The sequence below is a fragment of the Xenopus laevis genome, chromosome 8S (assembly GCF_017654675.1).
Source record: "Xenopus laevis strain J_2021 chromosome 8S, Xenopus_laevis_v10.1, whole genome shotgun sequence".
Lineage (NCBI taxonomy): Eukaryota > Metazoa > Chordata > Amphibia > Anura > Pipidae > Xenopus > Xenopus laevis.
Genome location: NC_054386.1, coordinates 39,216,379 through 39,239,077, shown reverse-complemented (window position 1 = coordinate 39,239,077; position 22,699 = coordinate 39,216,379). Strand labels below are relative to the sequence as shown.

The 22,699-nt window shown below is 40.3% G+C and overlaps 1 long non-coding RNA gene across 1 annotated transcript; it reads left to right on the top strand.

The window, feature by feature from the left end:
- Positions 1 to 811: 811 nt before the first annotated feature.
- Positions 812 to 7,461, top strand: LOC108700011. The gene is made up of 3 exons (XR_001932923.2): positions 812 to 872; positions 4,893 to 4,938; positions 7,278 to 7,461. It is a non-coding gene; the product is annotated as an uncharacterized LOC108700011 (long non-coding RNA).
- Positions 7,462 to 22,699: the final 15,238 nt, after the last annotated feature.

Sequence of the window (22,699 nt, the reverse complement as noted above, 5' to 3'; positions counted from 1 at the left end):
AGAGAGGGAGGTCGGGGGCAGCAGCAAAAATTATGTGCGGGAGTGGGTCTGGTCCGGCAGGGCACACTGAATTTTTTCCCGGGGTCCCTAGTCCAACCCTGTTTCAAAAGTCTAAGCCATCAGGGCAGAGAATAGAAAGGGACAGACCAGTGCCGGGCCAACCCGGGTAGGTGCCCTAGGCTGCCTGGCCGGGCATTGCAGCCACAGATGCGCATGCGCGGAAAGACCGAATGCATGCATGCACGGAAATGCCGAATGCGCGCATGCGAGAAAAAAACTGAATGCTCGCATGTGCGAAAAGCCAACACAAGCAAAAATAAAAAGCCATAAGGAGCAGCGTGCGTGTGCACACACACACCCGACGGATACATCTGCAAGCAGACTAGGCTGTAGGAGAAGCAGAGAAGGCGTGTGCCTGGCGCCCCCCAGCTTTGCGCCCTAGGCACGTGCCTACTCTACCTACCCCTAGTTCCGGCCCTGGGACAGACAAACACATACCTCCCAACATTTTGGAAGTAAAAAGAGGGACAAAAAATTTTTTCCCGCACATAGCGCAGCAAATTTTTTGACCACACCCCTTTCTGTGGCCACACCCCTAATTACCATGTTCGTTTTATAAAATTTGGCAGGTTATGAAAATTTTCAAATATTTCTCTTTATCTAAACTGTGTTTTTGTGTCTCAAAATTGTTACAAAGTATCTTATTTGCACCTGTTACCTGTTCTGGGCTAAAAGCCAATTAAGTGTGAAACTTTGTTTCTTTTTCTGGCTGTTCAGTGCAGAGAAAAGAGGGACTTTCCAGTACAAATGAGGGACTGCGGGTTGAGCTGTCAAAAGAGGGACTGTCCCTCCGAAAAAGGGACAGTTGGGAGGTATGCAAACACTGCTTTCCATAGCATTATATATACTACCGTAATAACTTAAAAGCAATAGAAAGTTTGTTAGAAAGAGCCAGGGCTCTTCACAGGAGCCCAGTCCCTAGTGGTGCCCCTTCTTTTTAATACAGGTATGGAACGTCTTACCCAGAATGCTCAGGACCTGTGGTTTTCCAGATAATGGATCTTTTCATAATTTGGATCTTCATACCTTAAGTCTACTAGAAAATCATGTAAACATTAAATAAACCCAAAAGGCTGGATTTGTTTCCAATAGGATTAATTATATCTTTGTTTGGATCAAGTACAAGCAACTGTTTTATTATTACAGAGAAAAAGTAAATCATTTTTCTTTTGATTTGGATTATTTTGATAAAATGGGAGACGCCATTCTGTGATTTGTAGCTTTCTGGATAACAAATCCTATACCTGTACTACCAGTTTAATTCATGATGATGCAGCCAGTATGGCATGCTTCCCCAATTAGCTTACCATCCTAGGGCCCCCCCCAAACTGTACCTTATGAGATCTTATGAGAAATGAGATGGATCAGAACCTCCTAAACTACATGCATGAATCAATCTAGGTTACCATTAGATTGCTATGTTTACTCCCACCATTCTGCTGAAAGTCTTCTCCACCTATAGCAATTCATTAAATTATTTAGCCTTGCATGCTTTCCACCGGTTATATCATCCTTTCATCTATTATGTTCTGCACCCATTTTTGCCAAATTCTTTTATAAAAGTTTTCATGCAGTGTCCCCTTTTCCCTTTACAAGCTGGAGCTACTGACAGCGTGGTTGTGCTTATACAGTACGTGCACAGAGCTCAGCTCAATGTGGCTTGATCCCTCAGGAGCCCTCAGCTTATCAGATGGAGTAAACTGGAGGTCAGAGGTGGCCAATAATTCCTGTCAGTGGAGAATTCAGCAGAGGCCAATTTCGTTTCTGACCCCAAGGTTCCTCCAGAGGGCACTTCCTTCTCCCTCCCCTTATCTGCCCCAGAGTTGGGAAGCAGCAGAAGCCTGGGTTGAATAGAGAGATACTGAGTCACCGATTTAACTGCTTCGTTGCCTTAATAAAAAGCTCAATGTGCACATGGAAGCATGTTGTTTACATTGATGCCTTCATAAAAGATCATGGGATGTATATGCCAAAGCCTCTGGTTTCTAATATGCCCCACATGCTCTGGAATTATCATAGGACAGAGGTAGGAAATAGAACAGCATCTCCTAACAGCAATGCAGGACTGGAGATCCACGGGTACACTGAAGGACCTGACTTCTAGGGTCCTACTGCCCACCAGCAACAACCACTTCTTGCCCCCCACCTGCTGTTGCCTCTTACCCCACTGCTGCAAACTCCCAGCCATTGTGCACACACCTGCCACATACAGTAGATGTGGACAACAGAACACAAGTATAGTTCCAAAATCAATAACTTCAAATAATAAAGCGTGCGGAATGCGCCTCCACGCGCCTCCATACACATGGTGACCAATGAATATTGCCTGCATGTCACCTTATAGGAGAAATGTATCCCACACTTTGCTACGGGACCTTTTTATGGTTTCTAAAGAGGTTTTGTTTTTTCTTGGGGAGTGTTACACAAGATATGGGACCTGTTATCCAAAATGCATGGGGAATGTGGCTTTCTGGATAAGGGATCATTCCACAATTTGGATAGTTATACCTTAAGTCTACCAGAAAATCATGTAAATATTAAATAAACCCAATACGCTGGTTTTGCTTCCAATAAGGATTAATTATATTTTAGTTGGGATCAAGTACAAGGTACTGTTTTATTATTACAGAGAAAAGGAAATACTTTTTATGTTTACTGGGACCCACAGCAAAAATATTAAAGGCCCTCAAGGCATCTTGTAGCTTAGGGCTTCTAGCAGGCTTCAAATGAAATTGCTTACTACAGGTGAGAGATGTTTGTCAATGTGGCTTGCCCTATAGGAAACAAGGAAACCTACTTTGTTATGGATCTGCCAAAGGAAAAAAAAAAAACCAGTAGTTGTAGTTTGTACTAAACTAGGAGTAGCACGGATGGATATACTGTACATGTATGGGACCTGCTGTCCAGACTGCACGAGACCTGGCGTATTCTAGATAACCGTCTATTTGTAATTTGGATCTACTAGAAAATTATATAAACATTAAATAAACGCAATAGTCTGGTTTGCCTCCAATAAGGATTAATTATATCTTAGTTTGGATCAAGTACAATATACTGTTTTATTATAACAGAGAATAAGGAAAAACAAATTTGGATTATTTGGATAAAATGGAGTCTGTAGGAGATGGCCTTTTTTGTAATTTGGAGCTTTCTGGATAACCGATCTCATACATGTATTGCAGTTATGTGCATTCTTTTAAACACAGCTAAGCACGTTTATCAGTTCCAAACGCAACCCTCTTCTATTGTATGTGCATCAGTGAAAGAAAATGCAGCATGGTCAGTCTAATCAGCCAGGGAGAATATAATGCAGATGTGCTTCTCAAATGCATAAAAAGGTATCTGGGTATGTCTCTTACTGACATTTTCATTGATATCAATGCACCTGTATTAGACCAGAGTATCTGCCTTACTATATATTATAAGCGAGACTATAAAGTTTTACTGGTATTTTAACTTCTACAGTGTACAGGACATGAAATTTCATTTTCATCTATTCGGAAATTCTGCCACCCTATATGCAGAGCCAGCATGTCTGGCTTTGCCCACAGAAAAAATCAGTTTTTTTTATGCATGTACAAAGTATTGTTGCATCAGTCATAGCTACACAGCCCTTTACATTCATTTATTACAAACGGGTCTTAACATTATCTATAAAATGAGTTCCAAAAAAAAATGTGATCAAACGGTATATCAAACTGATTTATATTAGGAATGCACCGAATCCATTTTTTTGGATTCAGCCAAACCCCCGAATCCTTTGTGAAAGATTCAGCCGAATACCGAACCCTAATTTGCATATGCAAATCAGTGAGGGGGAGGGAAAAATAGAGGCGTGCATTGCTAAAAAAAATTTCACTTCCTTTTTTCGTGATGAAAAGTCACATGATATTAAGGATTCGGTTCGGCCAGGCACAAGGATTCGGCCGAATCTGAATCCTGCTGAAAATGGCCGAATCCTGGCCGAATACAGAATCTAATCCTGGATTCGGTGCATCCCTAATTTATATGCAATCACGTATCATATGTGTGAACAGACCACTGTACTAATTATCTAGATTTCATATGTATCTGGTTTTTATGGGATTTCCATACTTATGCTGCAGTGTTCATTTGTTGTTAGCACAAATGCTGCAGACTCCAAGCTAAGTATGGAAAATATTGACTATATTTGAGGGATGTTGTGTCCTTAATGCCCCCACCTCCATGTCCCATTTTGTATTTATTTCACTTTGCAAAGGTTTCCAGGTCTTATCAAGAATAACAACTCCCAATAGCCTCTGTCAGTGAACATCTATGAGTCCTGCTATAAAAGGATTAATAATCACAGTATCTATAAAAATGCATCCTGAAACAGTGCTAATTATTTTAAGGCATTCCTGCATATTCCACAGCGGTTGTGTTTGCTGTTATCGAAGTATAGCGGATGCATAGCCATTGGCATTAGGCTGTTCTGGCAACCAAAGAGTCAAAGTCGAAGCCCACTCTCCCCCCTATTTTCCCTTTAAACTGTCAGTAGCATACAGAGGCCAAGAGAATAGGAAGCCAGTACAATTTCTGCCATAATTACAAACAGATTTTGATATTTATCTCCCCTGTGATTGCTCCCCTGATATTATCCCATTAGGCTAATCACAAGCATCACAGGGGTACCAATTGCGCATATATTATGAGCCTTTATAAAATATTTACGCATGCACGTAAAATTTAAACTCAGCAGAACAACAAGCACCCAAAACAATACTATCTGTCCCTCCCCCATAAATGACTGTACATTGCCAGCTCCTTGGCAAATTACTTAGTTCACCCCTTTTATTCTCTAATCTTTGCAGAATGACCCCAGGAACATATGAAGCCAGTTAGGATAATTGGATCTAGGTGAGTGAAGGTGCCGCTGAAACTTTTTATGCTATTTTATTTGATATATATATATATAATAATAATTCTTCATTATATAATTGAGATGAAACATGCTGAGAGTTGTAGTCGCTCAGCATTTGGAGACCTATGGTCAGGCTCGATTTTGTGTCAAGACCATAAAGGCCCGGGCCTAGGGCGGCAAATTATTAGGGGCGGCATGCATTCCACCCGCTCTATGGGGAGGAGCACTGAGGACGCACAGCTCCCCAGTGCTCGTGCACTCTGGCTCTTGCACCCGCAGGGATCTGGTGCTGTCCACGGTTAAGAAATGGGTTCGTAGACATGATTTAGCAGATATGATCCAGCTCTCGTGCAGAGGTACCCGACACAGTGGATCTTTATTTTGAGTTTGCTTGTTTCCAAGGTATATTTGTATTTCTAGGGTGCATTTCAGTGCTTTTCATTAAAAAGGGTTAACAACAATTTGGGTGCTAGGAGCACTCGACTAGGCTTTTAATGTGGGTGAGATAAAAGGAAAATGCTTATGAGTTGTGTCACATTTACTGAGATATGTAGGCACTGATGGATGTTTTCAGAAATCCCCACAGACAGGCTACATATAAAATATATACAGTATTACAGATACAGGTATGGTATCCATTATCTGGAAACCAGTTATCCACAAAGCTCCAAATTACGGAAAGACTGTCTCCCATAGACTCCATTATATTCAAATAATCAAAATTTTGAAAAATGATTTCCTTTTTCTCTGTAATAATAAAACAGTACTTTGTACTTGATCCCAAATAAGATATAATTATTCTTTTTTGGAAGTAAAACCAGCCTATTGGGTTTATTTCATGTTTACACGATTTTAAATTATATTTAAAATATGGAGATCCAAATTAGAGAAAGATCCTCTGCACTCGACCCATTAACAATATATTTAAGACATAAACATTTTGTGCATACAGCTACTAAAAAATGCCTTGCCCTTTAAACAAAACAGGGATTGTTTGTCCATATATTGCAATATATTTAAGCTGGCCAACTACGTCAAAGTCATCCCATATCTCGGCGGTCCTATGCTCAATTTTCATCTGATTCCTTAAGAATTCTATTGCTAAGTTTTACCTGCAACTTACTCGCTGCTTTCAAAGTAAAACTCCCGAACTTGGCTGCCCTTTTGTTAGACACCAGTGGGATCACCTGACTATAGCTGGGAAGGGTGGGAGCTACAACATGGAGCTGGTCAGTGCTCCTGTATAAATATAACAAACAAGGGAAAGTTGTGCTCACCACTAATTTTAAAAAAACATTAGGTGGGGGTGCAATGAGGCTGTGACCACAAATCACATATAGATTAATACAAGAGTCCTCTGCACTCAACCCATTATCAATATATTTAAGACATATATTGATATATTTAAATATATTGATAATATATTGATTGAGTGCAGAGGACTCTTGTATTTGTCTATATGTATTTTGTGTAGGGATGCACAGAATCCGCTATTTTTGATTCGGCCGAACCCCCGAATCCACTATTTTGGATTCGCCCGAATACCGAACTGAATCCGAACCTTAATTTGCATATGCAAAGTAGGGGCGGGAAGGGGAAAACATTTTTTACTTCATTTTGTGACAAAAAGTCATGCAATTTCCCTCCACGCCCCAAATTTGCATATGCAAATTAGGATTCGATTAGGCGGGCAGAAGGATTCGGCCGAATCCGAATCTTGCTGAAAAAGGCAGAATCCTGGATTCGGTGCATCACTAATTTTGTGGTCACAGCATCATTGCACCACTGCCTAATGGTTTTAAAAATTAGTGGTGAGCACAACTTTTCCTTGTTTGTTACAGAAAGATCTGCTATCCAGAAAACCGCAGGTCTCAAGCATTCTGGATAACAGGTCCCATACCTATATTACCCAATCGTTTGTCGATTTTGAAATGTAGCTTTAAGCATGGTTTTATTTCCTTTTAAAACAACAATTAAACTGTTTGGGAATTTTAGGTACAAAACATTTACAGTATATACTGAACCAGACAACCCCTAAATTAGAAGGCAAGAACAAAGGTTTGGTACCCATTATTTTTATTGCCAACAGTACAAAAGACATCAGTCTGCAATGCATTTAGCTATAATGTTTTTGAAATTATTTAGTATATTGGAGATATAATTTTAATTAGCAGAGGAAATAAAGCCTTGTAAAGGTATTTGTTTTCTACAAAGAACTATTTCCACAGACTTTCCCCTGTTGTATTTATTTTATTTGATAAACCACATCAATATATCTAAAATATTAATATGAACAAATGAAATAGTGTTTGAAAAACTTTCCTTTTCTTTTTAGATCTCTTGACCGACAGGATAGCAGCGATAATACATTTTCAATAAAAGACACACACTATGTACTTCTGCTCGCTGCTACTGGTGGGGGATGTTTCCTTTTGTCCTTTATGTAGGAGACAATCGCTAAACCAGTGTTTTGTTACACTGATCTTTGAATGAATAAAAGTGCACAAATTTGAAGATAATTTCTGTCTGTATTTATTTGGCTGCCTGGTTGATGGTAACATAAAAGATTACTAGGTATACAGGCAAGCAGTTTAAAATAAATCATATAATGTATTAAATGCATGTTTATATGTATAATAAACAGGTATAGGATCTATTAACTCGAATGCTTGGGACCGGAGGGTTTTCCGGATAACGGATCTTTACATAATAAGGTTCACCATACCTAAAGCCTGCTAAATGTCACCAATTTGGATTTGTGCAGCTTAGATACCACCAAGTACAAAGTACTGGTTTATTATTACAAATAATAGTTTCTTATAGTTTTAGAAAATTAAAATTATTTGCTTAAATGCACTCTATGGGATATGGCCTTTCTGTCATTCGGGGCTTTCTGTACAACAGGATTCCTGGTAATAGATTCTAATAGAGTCAACAAAAATTTCAATGCAATATATTTAGTATTTTTAATTGTTTGTAAAGCTGTCCATTTACGTAAGATCTCTTGATATTGAAAGAGGATTTAATGTCAAGCGGAAATTTAAAGTAGCTCAACGTGCTCTTTCACGCACTTTTACAACTTCCATATATTTTCTAAAGTTGCTTACACTTTTCTACTCTTAAACTGGGCTTTAACTCAAAAGTTGTGTATCAGAGGTTCTGAGCTGGAGGTTCCAGGGTTAATGGAATATGTGTCTCCAGTGAGACGCTGCTCTGCATGCAGCTCAAAGAGAAGAGAAGTGCAGCGTTTTCATCTGACAGTCAGATAAATGTAGTTCTTACCTGCGATTTCTCCTTCTCCTATATCTTCAGGACATCCGACACGTCGCATGCATCGACTCGAGCCGCACCGTGGAGTTCTACCCTTCGTTCCCCAGCAAACACAGGTCTGCTAATCAGCTGCCTTGTCTTACATTGTATCAACGGTCTAAGAAACCACAATAGAGAATAGATAGGATCATAGGGACAAACACTGCTTTCAATAGCAATACATATACAAAAAACAAACTAAAAAAACATAAAAAATTTGTAATGAATGCGTATTCGACGGGACAGATGCGCCAAATATAATGTAAGTAATAGAAATGTCGCAACTACAAACTGTGTGCATCCGACACGACTGTCGGATGCGAACGCCGCATGTTGCATCTTCATCCAACAGTCGTGTTAGATGCACTCAATTTGTAGGTGCGACATTTCTATCACTTACATTATTTTCGGCGCATGTGCTTCCTCTCCCGTCGGATCTGAAGAAGGCGCACCGTATAGTTCAGCCCTTATACTCCAAGCCCTGCTGAAAGGAAATAGCTGTGTTCCCAAAGTTGTTTCAGTGCAGCAAAACAACTGCAGACAAGTCACATACACAAATTTATTTTCCTAATCTTAAAAAAAAACTGGCCTGAAACATGAATATACAGTAATACTTAATAATCTCTATCATTTCATAATTGCGCAATAAAAAGATTTTGGATCCTTAAAAACTAAAAACTGCACCAAAAACCAGCTGGTTGCATATTGAATAATCATTCTAAGCCACTTTCCAATATACTGTACATTTGTTACAAACTTTCAAGTTAATTGTACATGTATGGGACCTGTTATCTAGAACACTCGGGACCTTGGGCTTTATGGATAAAGGATCGCTCCATAATCTGAATCTTCATACCTTAAAGGAGAACTTAACCACCCGGAGCTTATGGGTGCCGGCTCTTTGGTATTCTTTGGGTTCTCTTCCTTCCCTTCGGCAGTATCAGGCACTTTTGGCGCATGCGCAGTTGTTATGAACCAGAAGACTGCACATGCTCCAATATATCGTTCACTTCCAGAAGAATACAGAAGAGCCGGAAGATGGCACCCATGAGCTCCGCTGAACTTACTCTGCACCTGCCCGTGAGTAATAAATTAGGGGCACTTTCAGGGGTAATCATCCATGCGGGGGGGAAGCAGGTAGAGGGGACTATGTAGGGTAGTGGGTAGGGGTTTTTATAATTGGGGGGTTTAGTTCTCCTTTAAGTATACTATAATATCATATTAGTAATAGGCTGGTTTTACTTTAAATAAGGATTAATCATATCTTAGTTGGAATCAAGTACAATGTACTGTTTTATTATAATAGAGGAAAAAGGAGATAATTTTAAAATAAAATTGATTATTTAGATAAAGTAAAGTTTATGGGAGACGGCCTTTCCGTAATGAGGATCTTTCTGGATAATGGATCCATACCTGTAAATATAATAGTAATGGAAAGCAGTGTCTGTAGTCGTGTTTATAATATCTGCAGTTTTGCATCTGACTCCTGAAACAATGTAACCAAAGCAAAACAGACCTGGAGGAGAACTGTGTTAAATGTACAGTAGTCAATGTAAGAATTGTCAAATTATAAATTTGTAATAAATGTATGAGTAGTTTCAGTTTTCAATTAAAAAAAATATTTTTACATGGTTGGCCACTTCTATAAATTAAAGTTCTGCTTGCTATTTTAGGATGCATATCAGATAATATTTCTACCATTTGGACCTATAAGGGCCCTTCATGCATTTCGGTGCAGGGAGCACAGGAAGAAACACAGGCCTGTATTTCCTACTAGGCTGTACTCATTGCGGGGAATCAAGTTGCGCTTCACCTGGGTCTCATAGGAAATACAGAACTGAGTTTCCATGCGCTGAAACACATGAAAGATCCAGTACAGGGAAACACAAGTCAAAATGCTTTTCTGAAAGAGCCCTAAAATTGTTGGTGTATACTGTATGTGTACATATCCCATTCTCTTACTGAGTAGTATGAGTACTAAGTGGACGATATATTGGTATGAGTGCTAGCTTTTCAGTCACTTGCCTAATCTTTTTCTGTAAACACTGGATTTAAAGGTAAAAGCCTACTTCATATATAAAAGCTATATTTATGCTTGATATTGGGTAGCAGAATAGCATTTGGAATAGATTTCCATCTTTGCATATTTATACCCTGTTGGGAGCTCCCATGTTGCTGGCTCAAATGAGGTTAGCTGATCCCCATTCTGCTGAAAGGCAAATGATTTTATTGAGTTTTTCCACAATCTGATTAAATCAAGCTTTTTTAATAATAAATAAGGTCAAGTCGTGGATTCTAGTTTGGTCTGACTTTTAATTGAAAAATCAGAAAAATTTGGGTTTTGACAAATAACCACCTAAGAGTGACCAGTGAATACTACCTGCTGACTGGTTACTATAAGAAGAAACACATTGCACATGTTAAATTATTTAATTCCCTGTCGAAGGGCATGTAAAGGCAAAATAAAATAAAATCCCAAATCTAAATCCTTTGGGTGTACCAGGTTTTGTCTGTGTGTTGCTAGGTTTGAAAAACACAGGGAAGTGGTGTTTGTTGAAAATCCTCTTGAGTTTCTCTGACACTCTAGCTAAATATTGGATGACTGTGTTTCACCTACTACTACTTCCCACATCCATTCATGCAACTCTCACAAATAACACCTGTTTCTAGGAGTAGCATGACACATTGGATGATCCTATCACAGTAACTACACAGAATCAACACCTCTGTGAATTTCTTCATATCTCACTTCTTTGAAGATATGACTATGAAGATTTTCATTCACCCAGGTCATGGTACATCTAGTATAGGTAAATCTAAAAACAACTGGATTTGCTGAAAATCAGATGGTTTCTCCACCTTGACATGAATCACCTCTTTCACGCCGCGTTGAAACCAGCGGTCTTCTTTATCCAATATTTGGACCTTGCTATCTTCAAAGGAGTGTCCCTTGTCTTTTAAGTGTAGAAAGACAGCTGAGTTTTGCCCTGTAGAGTTTGCCCTTCTATGCTGAGCCATTCGCTTGGTGAGCAGTTGTTTTGTCTCCCCAATGTATAGAAAAGTGGCGGACTATCGAAACCATCTACGCTTTAATCTCAGATGCTGACATCAGGGACTCACCCCTTGTAGCCTACGCCTGGGTTACACTCCCGTGGTCAAGCGTGTTTATTAACTCCTCCTGTGCGGTACTAGTTTAACCTCGCATCCTCCATGGACTCCAAAGGAGGGATAGAGAAACCGGAAATAGTATAAAAACGTTTTATTTAAAATACTTCTTAAAAACAATAAATACACTCATATTTTGTTCTTAGTATGATCGCATTCAGTCCAAATTATTGTAGTTTACAAAGTCCCAGCCGGATTCAGACCTCCTCGTGGTGCTTATACTGGACCGATGAGCGTTTTCCTTCACCTACCGCACAGGAGGAGTTGACCAAGCTTGACCACGGGAGTGGTTTGTAAGTAGGCATTTTTTCCAAACGGTGGAGGTGTTCCAAATTTGTTATATGGACCCACTGCTGCACTGAAGAAACATCTCTTACTCTGCACCCCTCTAACACTTGTTCCCCCCAACCAGATGTATATCAGAGAAAGGGGAGCACTTACAAAATAAGTCAATTAGAAGCACTTGGTGATACTCATCATCTATAGTGAACGTATTACACTATGTTAGTTCCTAATTTCTGTTGCCACAGGCGCTGATCCCTTGTGCATATTTTCCTGGAAGTATACACATTCGATTGGATGTTTAAGGGAAAGCCATTTTGATTTCATATGAACTTTCTCTTAGGCTTAGGGGGTTATTTATTAAAGTTCGAATGGGAAAAAAATTAAATAAATTCAAGTTTTTTTACTATAAAATCAGAATTTTTAGTGGGAAAAAAAAATTATTGTAATAATGGGATAAATAATGTAATAAATCCGGCATCTCAGACTTGCCGAGGTTTTATATAAGTCAGTAAGAGAGGTCCCTATTTGGAAGTTTCTGTGGTCTGCACTGGAATTAGCCCAAAAATCCAACTATTTCAGACTTTTCAGGCAAAAATCAGAAAAATTCGGGCTTTTCGAGAAAAATGCCTGAAAAAATCATACAATTCTGGTTTTCACTCGATTTTATCGAGTTTGTCCACAATCCCATTAAATCAGGCTTTTTTTAATAATACATAAGGTCATGTAGTGGATTCTAGTTTCGTCTGACTTTTTTTATTTTAAAAAATCAGAAAAAAAAAACGTATTTTGATAAATAACTCCCTTAGTGTATGTGAGATTTGTGGAAAAAGTAACATTGCAGGCAGATGGATCCCATTTTTGAAAATGCCTGCTAGATAAAAAGCAGAAATGGCGTTCTTTTTCCGCTGGTGATTTTATATTTATTTGTACCTGATGTATATCTAGTTTCCTGTAATGATAGGACCTTAATCAACACTGTAACAATGTAAATATATGCAATGTGGTTCAAATAGGTTTTTAATTTGTTGTAAAATGCACATATGTACCAGCATGCTGTCTGTTAGAGCATTAACAGGTGTGTATGGTCATATTAAGTTAACCCTTTAAGTGCCACCTAAAGTGGAATATACACCTGGGTTCCCGTTTGATCTATGCTGCCACCTATGTTTACTGGAAACGAGCTGTGTGGTTGCAATGAATGTGCTCATGTAGCACAGCTGATAAAGGTGTCAGTTTTTCATTCGGTCGCCTGCTTTAGGGTAGGACTACATGGACGTTTTTGGCACGATCCGTCGCGCTGTGACAAAACGCCTGCGACAAGTCGCAGAAATAAGGTAAGAGATAGAAATGTCAGATGAAGTCCCAGCGGTGATCCGATGCGACACGACTGTCGGATGCAGACGCTGCATGCCGCGTGCACGTCAGATCAACGTGCTGTTTTTTGGTGCAGCGCATCGAATCGCGCCGAAAACGTCCATGTAATCCTCCTTAAGCAGTTAAAAAGTCTTTGCTATAATACCGCCGTGCATATTGTTTCACCGGAAAATAGTGATTGGTGGGTTTTTTTAGCCAATAGAAAAAACACCATTGTCTTTATTAGAATTTCACCATTTTTTGGTGACGAAAATTTGGCAGAAATCCCATCCGCAGGGACATCGCCAATTTACAGGCATAGAGGACAATTCGCTAGCGAAAGAGACTGTCCCTAACGAAGTTTTGCGCCCTATCACCAGACGAATTTTGCTCAGGTGAGCGATCATTAATCCGCAAATTCACTAAAGTGCGAATTTTACAGAACGTTACCCCTTTCACCAGAATTTCCTTTACTACCTTAGACCTGGCAAACTGATAAGATGAAGCTACATCCTCCTCAATTTATGTCAGTGACATCATATCCAGTATTCCAAAAAGTAATTAAAATGTGAAAAAAACGCTGGTGTTTTTTCATATTTTAAAGTGGAATTGTCTTTAAAAATTATTTTTAATCATTTGAGGGGCATGCCACATTTATTTAGGGTGGGCTCATGTCTAGGGCATTAGAGGAGCTCTTTTGTCTTTATTTTTATCCTTGGACATTTGTTATAATAAGTGGTCACATCAAGCATTTGCATCAACATCTCTAATAAAGACACCTATATATGACTTTATGTACCCACCCTATTCAAATTTACCTAAGTGTACTAACAAAGTTTCGCTAGGCAGAAACGAACGTTAGCTAGCTAGCTGACGAATTAATGCTAGCAAAACTTCGCCAATGTTTGGCTGTCGAGAATTTGTGCCTGGCAAAGTTAGGTTCCGTGTGGTGAAGCCTTCGCAGGCAAAAAGTTGTTCTTTAGTGAAATTGCCCCTATGCTTTCCTGAGTCTGTAAACCCCATATTTGGCAATTAAGCATCAAAGATGAGTGCTGGCTTAGTTGGCCAAATGATACCTTTGAATGCTTCTCAAACAGGGGAGCAGCCCCATGTTAATCAGCAGAAAAGGCTGTACGGAACATTTATCAACATAAATAATTGGCCAGCAGAACGCGCCTTTAAAATAGGCCACTTAGGCTCTGCTCTTTTAAAACAGGTGCACATCCGGCACCCTGAGGTAAGTGGTACCTGCTCCCCTATTGACGTTTATTAGGAGGCTCTGCTATTGTACCCAGGCACCTGCAAGTAATAAAAGTCATTACGTATGGGAGGCCGCAAGGAAATTAAGTGACCTTTCCCAAGGGCAACATATTTCTTTAAGATGTTTATTGCAGATGAAGAGGTCCCCGAGGTAGAACATTAACAACTTGCAGAGTGATAAAAGGATTTTTTATCATTTCTGTCTGACAGAGAAAGGAAGAAACGTTGCAGCCGATCCATTAAAAAAGGCTGATTTCCTACTTACGCTCAGCACCTTTGTGCAGAATGCAGTGTCTGATATACATAGATTGAGATAAAAGCACAAGAGGTGTCGTGCAATTCATAATTAGAGAGATTTAGTCATGTTTTTGCTAGTGAATTTTCTCCAATAGGGTTCCTTACACTTCATATTAAAGGGGCAGTAACTATTTTTTGCAGTTGGTCTTCATTATTTATTTGTTATATAGTTTTTGAATTATTTGCCTTCCTCTTCTGGATCTTTTCAGCTTTTAAATTGGAGTCCCTGACCCCAGGAGCCAAAAAAAAAATGATTGCTTTGTGAGGCTAGAATGTTATTGTTACTTGTAATTACTTATTTTTCTATTCAACCCCTCTCCTATATTTCCCATATTTCACTCACACATTCAAACCACTGCCTGGTTGCTTGGGTAATTAAGACACTAGCAGCCGGATAGCTGCTTAACTACCAAACTTTAGATCTGCTGAAGTACATTAAAAATGTATTTTGAAGGGGTTGCTCACCTCTAAATTAACTTTTACTCTGACATAGAGAGGGATAATCTGAGAAAATTCACAGTAGGTTTTCATTTTTTATTAGTGGTTTTCAAGTTATTTAGCTTTTTATTCAGCAGTTCTGAACTAGTGGTAACTAGGGTCCAAATTACCCTAGCCACTACACACTGAGTTGAATAATAGACTGGCATATGAATAGGGGAGAAAGATGAGTAATAAATAGTAGAAATAACAAAACATGTTTAGATTACAGAGCATTCAGTGTTTTTTTAAAGGTGAACTTCCTCTTTCCTTTTGGAATCGACTTTATAACCCAAAAACTTGGTTGTAAACCTGTTAAGCACCTCATTTGCAGATAGTTTTCCATAACTTGATCATCAGCAACACATCTTTCATCTACTTCTCTCACCCATTCTCTACCAAATCCCGGGTGTCCCAATTGCTCTCTCCTATAAGCAATCATAAACGAGTGGTTGAGCAGATGGAGAACTGGAAGCATTTTAGCTTTTTGCCTTACTAATGTGCCTATTATTTCCATGTCTTATCCTTGCATATATGGTCTTAGCCTGAGCTGGGTGCTCATGCTATTTTTGCATGGTTCAGGCAGTTTGACACCATTCATGGGGGGGGCAGGTTCCTTGCATAGCAGGTTCCCAATTTTCAGGTTCAGGTGAGGGACTGCCATCAAGTGGCAGCAATAGACAACAAAACAACTTCTTACACCTTGCACTGTGCACTGCTTCTCTTTTGCAGGTGTAGGGCTTCCTGCTCAAGATTAAAGGGATCCTGTCATCGGAAAACATGTCCAGACTACAGCAGAATTCTGCACTGAAATCCATTTCTCAAAAGTGCAAACAGATTTTTTTATATTCAATTTTGAAATCTGACATGGGGCTAGACATATTGTCAATTTCCCAGCTGCCCCCAGTCATGTGACTTGTGCCTGCACTTTAGGAGAGAAATGCTTACTGGCAGGCTGCTGTTTTGCCTTCTCAATGTAAAGGTGGCCATACACAGGCCGATAAAAGCTGCCGACAGACCGTGCCGACGGGCTTCACCGATCGAGATCTGGCCGAAAGTCGGGCAGATCTCGATCGGATGGGACAAAAAATCCCGTCGGATCGCGGCCGCATCTATTCGTTGATGCGGTCCCGCGATCTGACTGTCCGTTTAGGCATCGTTGGGATCCGATAGTTGGGCCCTAGGGCCCACGATCGGATCAGCCCGATATTGCCCACCTCAAGGTGGGCATATCGGAGGGAGATCCGCTCGTTTGGCGACATTGCCAAACGAGCGGATCTCTCAGTGTATGGGCGCCTTAACTGAATGTGTCTCAGTGGGACATGGGTTTTTACTATTGAGTGCTGTTTTTAGATCTACCAGGCAGCTGTTATCTTGTGTTAGGGAGCTGTTATCTGGTTACCTTCCCATTGTTCTTTTGTTTGGCTGCTGGGGGGGAAAAGGAGGGGAGTGATATCACTCTAACTTGCAGTACAGCAGTAAAGAGTGATTGAAGTTTATCAGCGCACAAGTCACATGACTTGGGGCAGCTGGGAAATTGACAATATGTCTAGCCCCATGTCAGATTTCAAAATTGAATATAAAAAAATCTGTTTGCTCTTTTGACAAATGGATTTCAGTGCAGAATTCTGCTAGAGCAGCACTACTAACTGATTCATTTTTAATTTTTTTTTTCCCATGACAGTATCCCTTTAAAGGAGAAGGAAAGCTACGGGGGCATTTTATTGCCAATAGATTAGCTGCAATAGTGCAAGCTAGAATGCTATATTTATTCTGTAGAATGTTTTACCATACCTGAGTAAAAAGCTCTAGAAACTCTCTGTTTGTTTAGAATAGGAGCTGCAGTATTAATGTGGTGTGACATCACTTCCTGCCTGAGTCTCTCCCTGCTCTGGGCTCAGATTACAGTAGAGAAGGGAGGGGGGTGGGGGAGAGGAACAAACTGAGCATGCTCTTGCCCAGGGCAATGAGGTTTAAGCTAAAGGCAGGAAGTCTGATACAGAAGCCCATGTGTACACAATAGAAGGAAAGAAATGCAGTATTTCTTTTGACAGGGGACTCAGAGTAACATTATTTTGGGGGTTTACTGGTATATTTAGATGGACCTTTCTGATAAAGCTTACTTAGTTTTAACCTTTCCTTCTCCTTTAAGCATAGCAAGCAGCTTGTGTTGTGAGTTGGAACAGAGGTGGCTGTGGATTGGGAAGATTGAAGAGTGGGGTGGCAGGTTTTAAAGGACAAGGAAAGTTAAACTAAAGAAATAGGCTAGAAATGTTGTACCAGCCCAAGGCAATCACAGCCCTTTAGGGTAGATCCCTATCTTCTTTTCTGCTGATTCACTGCACTTGCTCTGTGCTGCTGTCAGTTACTGAGCTTAGGAACAGACTCAAAATATACAGAACACATACAATATAAATGTCACAGTTTAAGGCTGATTAGTAATTAATATGGATAATTACTACATGTCAGCACAGAAACCAATGCAACTAGCATCAGAATTTAATAATCAGCCCTGTAGCATCGGCTGATATGACAGGCCAACCTCATTTTCTGCTTGATAATTTGCGACGATCCCTAAGCTTAGCTTCTCATAAGCTGCTCCGAGCCCACTGAGCATGTGAATGTCGCAGACACTTTCCAAGATGGTGACCCCCTGTGACAAAGTCTTGGATCATTGCTGCTATTGAGAAGCTGAGACTGTAGGCTGGTGCAATAAGTTCAGTATATAAAACATGGCATTTTTAGGCATATTCATTTTTAGGGTTCAGTTCTCAGTAAGGTGTGCTGAACCTTGAGCCATAGTGTTTTGTGGTGTTGTGATGCATCTGGGATATCTAGCATGTTGGGCTCCAGCTGCTAGTGAACAACTTCTTGCAATTTTGGATTGCAGGAATTGTTTAGTGGCAGCTGGAAGCTTGACACTGGCAAATGTTCAAAGAAAAGATGAGAGGGATGGGTTTGTTTAAAGGGTTAGGGTGTAAGCACCCACATTACTAATTTTTGTTTATGTGAAAATATATTCTGAATGTTATTGCAAGAAAATACTGCTTTTATGGAAGGAAAAGTAATTTTCTTGATTTTTTTTTTCTTTGTGTTTCAAGTGTATTTATAGCCTCCAATTGTAGCTTCGGAAAGGGACACAAGTGATTGCATCAGCAATTGCCATAGAAGGTAAGGGGGTTGTGATTTAAAGTGTTTTGTTCCCGTTTTTGAAGTTCCTCACAGCCAAAAAACACTTGAAACTGACCCATCTTTCATTGTAGTTAAGGGCGAGATTAATCTGGGAAAGTCTATGGCAGGAGAGCGCAGGTGAGAGAGACCCAACTGCTGTGATTAGATAGACAACGTGGCCTCTACCTAGGCATACCCATAACCCATGAGGCAGAAAACTATTAAGGAAAAGCCACACAGCTGTTTTTTGCCCACTGGAGATTCCCTCTCCCTTGAGTGACAGCTTCTGAAAATAGTTTGTGGAAAGGGGATTTGAAGAATGGACATCCCCACATTATCAGCTCTTAAAGGGGATGTAAAGGCAAAAAAATAAAATCCCATTTTTACTTTCATAAATGAAAAATAAATCTATCTCCAATATACTTTAATTAAAAAATGTCTGCCGTTTTTACAATAAACCTGACTGTATGCAGTGAAATTCCCCCTTTGTTTTACTTGCTCTGACAGCTGCAGATAGTAAACTTCATACGGTCCCTAACTGCTCTGCAGGGAAACAATCATGCTTTCAAATGGCAGGGGGAGTCCCCCCCCCATCATACTTACCAGAACTCGAGCAGCTTTGTTTGTGTTCTATGTAGAAACTTGTATCTGCAGACCCAGTGCAGTCTGCATATTCTGATTAGTATTACTCAATCTTGCTGTATAGACTTCTATGGCAGATATTATTTGACTTGTGCTGCTTTGATAATTTATGACGATTCCTAAGCTTAACCGCCCAACTGAAGCCCAGACCACACTGAGCATGCGCATAGTCTTGGTCTTGCAAAGATGTTTACCGAATTATATATTATAGACAGCACCATTCACGGGTTTCTTTTCTTTAAAACGCCTTTATTGAGACATGGGCTCTGACCCAGACAATCGGCTTGTCTGGGTTAGAGCCCATGTCTCAATAAAGGTGTTTTAAAGGAGAATTCAACTGTAGTTTAAAAAAACCCTCCCCCCCAGCCTACTTGCCCCCTCGGGCAAATGCCCCTCATTTTTTACTCACCCCTCAATGCAGATACTGGATACTAATTAGTACTGGATACTAATTGGTGTATACACCCTTGACAATCAAGTACGTCGTGTGCTGAGGAATTTTTGTATTGAACTGTATTTGGTAATATGACAAAATTCTAAAATCCATAAGAAATACTCTATGTCAGTATGAATAGGTAAGAATGGTCACAAACACCTTTTGGTACAAAAGTGCCCCCAGCCCAGCGGTCTTAAATTCTAACACTCTAACATCGGTTAGTTGTCTGGAAGAGGAGAGCAGACAGTTTCTTGCATGCTGGGCTGGAGGCAGTCTGTTTTGTAGTTTAGGCTTATACCCCAGAGAACATGGTAGGATAAATGCAGTGTTAGTTCCAAGTATAATATCCCTGGAAGACATGATGGTATACCTACAATACCAGCATTTTTCCATGTAACATAACCCCCTAAAATACTTCAGGCTACTGCAGCAATTTTATTTAGAATAACCCCAGAACACATGACAGGTTACGTTCATTGCTATCTTCATGTATAACAACTCCATCATCTTTGTTGTAGGAAATAAAATGGTTTTGATTTGGAAAGATTTAATAGACTGGGCTATTATTTGAACTTCAGCAAATGGATGAGTTACCCTCTAGTCTATTGCCCACGCTAGCAGCTTCCTCTCCTGGTCGTTACTGCTGGGCACTTTGTGGGCATGACCATTTCTTTTCCTAGAAATGCTGACACATTTCTGTGGATTTGATTTGTTAAGTCACTGCTTAAGATGTATCAGATAAAATATACAGTAACATTTTAATTTTTTTTTTTTTTTTAAAGGTTAATTTTTATTGAATTTTAACAACATAAAATCAGAAAGAAGAAAAGCAAGTAAGAAGAAAAGAAGGGAAAAGTGGGGAGAAGAGGTATGGCTGAAAAAGCAACTATCAATGGTTGGTCAAGGTGGCTGGCGAGTCGAGCCAAGGGTTCCAAATATTCTCAAACTTCTTTGGGCATCCTCGTGCCAAGTACGTAAGCTTGTACAGTTCCAGTTGCGAATTAACCAGTCCAATCCATCTACTCAGAGATGGTGGCGATGGGCCCATCCAGTGCAGGGCAATGACTTTCTTTGCGTAAAAGAAGAGCAACCGCATCAGGCATCTAGTGTTTACTCTGGGTATCACGGAGTCAAGGAGACCCAGAAGACATGTAGCAGGGTTAAGTATCTGGGGAAGGTCCAGTTCGGTAGCCATGAAGCTCAAAATTGCCTTCCAATATCGGAGTATAACTGGGCAATCCCACATTAGATGTATGAAATTAGCTACAGGAGCACCACATCTCGGACAGCTGGGTGAAGCTACTTTTCCCATAGTAAATAGTTTCTGAGGGGTGAGGTACGTTTGATGAACTATCTTAAACTGTATAAGCCTGTCTCTTACACTTACTAAAGGGATATATAGATTGTCTATAATTTCTTCCCAATCATCCGGGTCGACATGAACCCCACTACTCTCCCACTTATACTTCACTCTGGGTCGGGGATCATATCTATTAGAGATTAAGTGCCTATATGCATTGGATAGAAGCTTGACCTTAGCGGGTTGAGATATCAATTTTTCCATCCCTGCGTATTGCAGGAGGAGAGGAGGGGTTGGGAATTGCGTGGAGCAAAGATGACTGATCTGGTTATAACGGAATTCGGACAAATCAGGCAGAGAGAGGACCTGGCGAAATTCAGGCAGGGTGCGAAGAGTTCCATCAGCGTATACTTGTGACAGCCGCTTTAGGCCAAATTTAGACCATGTTCCCACCTCTGTGAATGTGGCTAAGTGTGGATAATTACTATTACCCCACAAAGGTGAATCTGGAGAAAGACTGGTATCTGCTTTAGTGAGTTGCACAATTGCATCCCAGGCTCTCTTAGTGGCATCCATTACAGGTAACAAAGGGCCAAGATCCTTTCGAGTCCTATATAAAGCATTGTGCAGGCTTTCCACAGAAGTGAGATAGAGTGCCTCTATTATGGATGCCGGGTTATCAGCGTCAAACACCTTCCAACCGGCTGCATGTGAGGCCTGGGAGGCAAGATAGTATAGCTCATAATTGGGAGAGGACAGACCCAACTGATCATGAGGAGCATTAAGAATGGCTCTGGACAGAGTGGGTGTTTTATTCCCCCAAATAAATTCAGATTGCGTTCGGTCTAGATCATGTAAGGCTTTCTTGGGTATGTGGCAGGGGGTATTACTCAGTATATAGAGAAATTTAGGAAGATAAATCATTTTGCATATATTTATTCTGCCAATTAGCGTGAGAGGGAGTTTGGTCCAGTGTGCAAGTGTGTCCTTGAATTTACGGAGTAAGGAGTGTAAATTATGCTGCAAAAATAATGTTGGATCTTTGTGCACCATTATCCCTAGGTACTTAAAATTATCCGCTACTTTTAGGTTACAGTTTGCGGCCATCTCTGTTGGAAGCTGTCCGTCAAGGGGAAACAGTATGGACTTGTCCCAATTAATTTGAAGGCCTGAAAATATACCAAATCGTTTGACAATCCCAAGTACAGAGGCGAGTGATTCATGTGGGTCTGCTAAGTATAGGAGCGTATCATCTGCATACAATGAGATCTTCTCCTCTATTGTTTTGTAGATGAATCCCCGTACCCCCCGAGACTGCCGAATTGCTATGGCCATGGGTTCAATTGCCAATGCAAATATGAGCGGAGAGAGAGGGCACCCTTGACGAGTACCTCTGGACAGGCGAAATGGTACGGAAGTAATGCCATTAACCCGGATGGATGCCTTTGGTTCACTGTACATCAGCCGAAGCCACTTTGTAAAGGAAGGGCCAAAACCCATTCTAGTCACTACCTCCCATAAGTAAGGCCACTCCACCGAATCAAATGCCTTAGCCGTGTCCAATGAAACCACCAGCCTGGAACCCATATTTTCGTGTTTCAGTTGTAAATTAAGGAACAGTCTTCTCAGGTTAAAGCTAGTTGATTTAGAAGGCATAAAGCCGGTCTGATCAGGTTCCACCACCGTAGAGACAACTTTGACAAGACGTTTAGCTAAAATTTTTGCAAGAATTTTAATTTCCATATTGAGTAACGAGATTGGCCTATAAGAGGAGCACAGTGAGGGGTCCTTCCCTGGTTTGGGGATGACCACAATTGTCGCATCCGAGAACGTTTTAGGGAGAGAGAAATTTTCAAAGGCATACATCAGGGTTTCATGCAATTTGGGGACTATCTCGCGTAAATGAATACGGTACCATTCTATAACAAAGCCATCCGGGCCCGGGGATTTGCCGGATGGGAAGGATAGTATGGCTTCGGCAATCTCAAGAGGGGAAATCGGGGAATCCATGTACTTTGCTTGCTGAGGTGAGATATTCGGAATGGGAATCCCATTAAGATAC